Source organism: Misgurnus anguillicaudatus, chromosome 17, assembly GCF_027580225.2.
Source record: "Misgurnus anguillicaudatus chromosome 17, ASM2758022v2, whole genome shotgun sequence".
NCBI classification, from domain to species: Eukaryota; Metazoa; Chordata; class Actinopteri; order Cypriniformes; family Cobitidae; genus Misgurnus; species Misgurnus anguillicaudatus.
The window spans coordinates 32,567,255-32,572,708 of NC_073353.2; the positions used below are offsets into that span (position 1 = coordinate 32,567,255).

Genomic DNA, 5,454 nt, shown 5'->3' on the forward strand with positions numbered 1-5,454 from the left:
TTAGGAAAACATACATTTCAAAGCATATTATCATAATTTTTACTCGATTACATTTCATAAATACAAGTTTTTGTTTCACATTTAATATTTAAGTACATTAACCTACTTTTACTCAAGTAAAATTACACAATTTTAATGTAATTAGGTATTAAATAAATTTTAATATGCAATATAAAAGAATACACAGTATGATTATAGAATGTAGTGAAGTAAATTTTTCCCAATACAAACACCCGACAGCACAGATGCTTGAAAAATGTAACGAATGTAACTAAGTATTGTCCACCTCTGCTATCAAGTCCAACTAAATTCAATTTAAGCTGATAATAGTCAGTTTTACTGGCATTTTCGCAGCACCCGCTATGAATTAGACACATCAAGTCCAACTACACTGTTAGACATTTCTGTAATTTTTACAGTTATTTACTGTATATCACCCAGTATTATACTGTAAACTATTTATACAGTACATAACTGTAATTCGCGTTGCATTTTGGGAATTTTCTGTGACATCATACATCATATACAGTATTTTACTGTATTTTTGAAAATTGCTGTATGCTACTGTATATTTTCTAACAGTCTTTTGGCGGTATTTTCCTTATTCACACAAAATCCTTATTTTATTTTTCTCAAAATCAATTTTTGACAATTGTATACACACAGGCGTTGACTTATTTTAGCTAAGGAACCATGTAGCAGCACAGGTGTTCAGAGGACCGATTTCAGGTGTGCACATAAACAGAAGAGTTTTCAAACAAGACTTTCCCTGGGACAGCACAGCGGCGCTTTTCAGTTGAAGATACACGAGAGGAGAGAATGAAAAAAGACCAGCAAGGTAAATAATCTATATAAGTTATTTATTATCAGACCCGCGGTTGTTGTTTACCGAACGGGACATTTTAAAACCTTTAACCGGACGCGTTGCTTGACGTATGGTAATATTAGTTTACCAAAGTCAGTATAAACCTTATTAATAAATCATACTATGTGTATGCAAGTCTACGAGCACGCGCGGTGCGTTAAATTACACGCTAGTGTTTTCCTTATATAAAACTATTATGAAGAAATGCTTAACGTAGCCTAATGTATACGTCAATGATATGAAAAGATCAGATTTAGGATATAACGTTACCTGAGAGAATAATTTATTAATATAAAAGCATATTTAAAAAAGTACCCTAAATTACATTTTGCTGGGAGGAAAACCCTTAATGTGTAAGTTACCACGTTGTGTTTATATTCTCATCCGCTTGGCTTTACCTGTTACATAAATTAACGTTATGCGTTATTAATAAGGTGTATAACTAAATTTTATCATTCAAATTCGTTAAACTACGTTGAGCATTTTAGAAAGTCCCATGTGATCATAATAAGAGTTTGCTTAACATTTAGTTTTACAAACAACTTCAACGTATGAGCGTATGTTATGTGTGTGTGGTGGCCAATCGTTAAAACATTATATTTTAAATGTGAATATGCTTAAACGTAAAGGCTGAAACCTAATTTGCATAAAATAAAGTTTTAAATTGTGTTTTAGTTTTGTATTAAATTGCTTTTGAGGCCAAGGTAGCTGTACAGTAAATATTCAGCCTTGATCAGAAAACCACGTCCCAGTGTACTAACACACAGACCTGTGGCCATGGTGCAGTGATTCGAGTAGAGTACATCTACTCTGGTTATCATTTCAAAACAGTATTTACTGAAAAATGTGAGTGTTTAGCATCATGTGTTAAATGTGTTAAATATGTCCTTTTTTTCCCTGCATTTATTCTGCTGTCTAAAATTCTTTGGGAGGATAAATTAAGGAGGATGAAACAAAAACACTGCAAGAACTGGAATGAGAGACAAGTGAGGATGAAGAGGACAACAGAATATCCATCCTTTCTTCACCACCTCACAGAGTTTGAGTGAAACAACTTGTATTAGGTGAGACACTTCTCAAAAAGATACAGTATGTGCTGCATGGGTTAGTTAGGTCTCCCTAATTAACTAACAGCTGTAACAAACAGTACTGTAAAAACTGTGGTTCAAAATAATTATGACCATCTTTCTTCTGCTTACAGGACTCACAGGATTATTTTATACCAAGACTGATTATTTTATACCAGAAGTTTGGTATTTTTTTGAAGCTACTGTATTATGACAATTCATTTTGATGTGCATTCAGAACTGTAAGTTGGTAAGTACATTTACTGTATTTACTGTAAGTAAAGGCTAAAGAGTATATCTCCTCTAGTTCTAAGTTCTAGTTCTAAGTTCTAACAACGTTCCCAAAGGTCCCAATAATGTTAAGCCAACATAAAAGTGTCCCGTTTTTAAATTGTTTAGGAATGTTTCTTGATTGTGCGAATGTTAGAGGAATGTTACATTTTATTTTCAGACAATGTCATGTTTAAATGTACTCACAATGTTTAAAACACATGTTTAGTATATTTTATGAATGTTTATATGCAATATTTTAACATAACATTAAGAAATAATCTTTTACAACAGTTTGTAAATAATGGAATGTAATGTTTTTTATCATTACAAGCAAAAACATTCATAACGTTATTGGGAACTTTGGGAACTTTCAAGGAACGTTCTTAGAACCTTTCTCTGTGGTTGAGCATTGTGTTAGCATCATAAAATGCCATGGGTTCCAACAAGGGAATGCACATGCTGATAAAAAATTTATACTTTGCATTGCACTGTTATTTGCCTTTTTCTGTAAATGTGAAGATACCTGTAAATGTAAAGACAGACAGTCATTGTTTCATTTTAAACCAGTTCTATTTTAAGAGAACTTAACTAGACTAAATAAAAGGGTCACAAAAATTTTAATTTTGCTATTATGATGCAGATTTAGTGGTGTTATGGGTTTTCTGGTTACAGTGGTAGTGGATCATGATCACCTCTCTAGCTTCAAAAGTAGGATGCAAAATGTATAACACCAAATAATTATAGCATAACTCCATGTAAATTGACATAATTTAAAGTCGTCTAAAGGCAGACATGATTGCGTGTGAAGTCCTATGTCAAAGACTCTCCAAATACTGCATCTACACATTCTTCCTGATGTGTATGTTTTGTTGGTATATCCTGGTTGTTGCAGCCCTGACAGTAAACATGACTGTGAGCATCCTATCCATCAGGTATAGCTGTTTACTTGCATTACTCATTTAGAGAAATGACGGGTCAAAATTGATTATATGGATTATATTTTCATCACCCCTTTTTGTATGTCTTTGGGGCACTTGAAATATATAGCACGTATAATGTGGAGCCATAATGCGGTCACAGACTACTCCCATTGTAACTGGAAAACCAAAGAAAATCATTGTTTAAATTATAAAATTATAATTTTTGGATTAACTAAACCTGTAATCAGTGTTATACGTATTTATGTTTATAATTTGTGTTATTTTAAATGTATTACTGCAAATGATTTGAAATGTGTATGTTTTAAATGTAATTTCACACAACTTCTTAAAGTATTTGTATTGTTTTAAATAAAGGCTTCAATATTTGAAATTGTCTCTTTGAATTAAATGTTAGCAGTATCTGTAGGTTAAAATGTAAAAATTAATTTTATCTAAAAATTATAGCTAATTTAAATATAATAAAAATGAATGTATAAAAAAAGAATAGTAGTATAGTATACAGTAGTATACTGTAAACCTGGGTTTTTTACGGTAGCACACTGTATTACATATTTACAGTAGCATTTAAATACTGTAAAATGGAAATACAGTTTAGAACTGTAAATCTTATTTACAGTAGCCTACTGGCAACAGTGTTGCCAGTAGGTTACTGTAAAAATCCTTGAAAATGTCTAACAGTGTAAATTATAATTTTAAACCAGATTAACGAACACAGTTTAAAGCTCCTTTACTGCAAAAAGTCAATTTCTACTGTTAAAAAACATTCACAATTAGGAGCACATTTACAAGTTCTGCGATCATGAGAAACATTGTAAGCAAATAAAATGCTTGAATGACAATGAATGAACGTGTGGTGTCTAGACATTGTTGACTGAACAATTGCATGACTAACAATAGCATACTGTAACTGTTTCTGACTCTGAATTATTATGAGCAATAAACAGCAGCTTCTAGTCCCCAATGCATTCAACAAATTTAAAACGCATTTAAATGAAACTGCTAAACCATTGCAGTATCATTGCCAAGATCACAGGTTTGATTCCCATGAAACATACCTCTGATTAATGGTATATTTTAAAAGTGTTTGGATAAATGCATTTTTTATCCTTTAGCCTATATGGTATTACGATGCTCAATCATAAAGAATTCGACATGAATGATGTTTCTAGATTTGCTGCTGTGATTAAGTAAGATTCGTGTGTACCCAAACTGTATAATTCTACATGCATGACAACTACTGCAATCCACAAATGTGAGAAAACTCATTTGTATTACGCTGACAGTATCAGATGCTGACATGTCTTCTTGCAAACAGCTGTTTTTTCACTGTTGCAGACTGACAATATAGATTAGGGGATTAAAAATGATAGACTCTGAGATACAATGGTCTGTGTTAGTGGTATTATTTTTATTCAATTCTGCCCCAAGGCATTTACGAGATCCAGACTCAGGGCTCAGTCACACCAAAAGCGCTTTAAACGCTTGCAAACGCAAGGCGCGACGCACTGCCTTTTTTAAAAAAGAGCAGTGCAGCGCGGCTTTTAATATTGCTAAGCAACCACCGAGTCAGCTGTCTTGTCAATCAAAATTGAAGCGTGAACGCTCTTTTGCTGTTAACTGTCATATTAGCAGAAACTTTAAAAAGAGGGCGCTTGCTCTGACCTTGATTGAGGATAAGAGGAGCACAAACACGCAGGAGAGAGTGAGCGAGTGGAGTCCGGTTCTTCAAAGCAACTGTAAACTTCCCTCGCCACAACGTAAGGCCCGCCTCTCCCCTCATTCGATTGGACAATGGAAGACGCGAATGACGTCAGGCGCTCCTCCGCTCTCAGCGCTCCTTCAAAAACGCGTGCGCGGCAGGCGGCAGAAAACCGCAAGGCGCTCGGCGCGCATAAACAGCGCGCAAACGCGCCCTGCCCATAGAATATCATTCAAAAAAGGCGCCTGCAACTGCCATAAACGCTTTTGGTGTGACTGAGCCAAGTTCAAGTTTAGCTGGTTAGCATGCCCTATGCTAGTATGCTTCCTAGAAGAATCTTCCTCCTTTGACATTTATTAAATATGTGTACGTAAGTGTATTAATGCTTAAATTTGTATGTATTTTTTATTATCTGCTTTCTTTGATGTCGGAGCTCAAGATTTCTAGAAGGGTTCAGGACTGTGTGCTTTCTCATAATGCTACTAACCAATCAGCACTGTCATGACATAATTTCCTATGATTTCAGAAAAATTATTGATATACTTATAATCTACATAATTTACAGCTCATGCAATTAGCACAAGTACTTACATGCATTGTAAAGAGTAA

General features: G+C 34.0%; 1 long non-coding RNA gene across 2 annotated transcripts; it reads left to right on the forward strand.

The window, feature by feature from the left end:
• The first annotated feature begins 390 nt into the window (after positions 1–390).
• Positions 391–3,516, forward strand: LOC129452448 (uncharacterized). Of its 2 annotated transcripts, XR_008647137.2 has the most exons (3): positions 632–838; positions 1,798–1,929; positions 2,067–3,516. It is a non-coding gene; the product is annotated as an uncharacterized lncRNA (long non-coding RNA). The 2 variants fall into 2 exon arrangements; XR_012358133.1 differs by having other exon boundaries at positions 391–1,929.
• Positions 3,517–5,454: the final 1,938 nt, after the last annotated feature.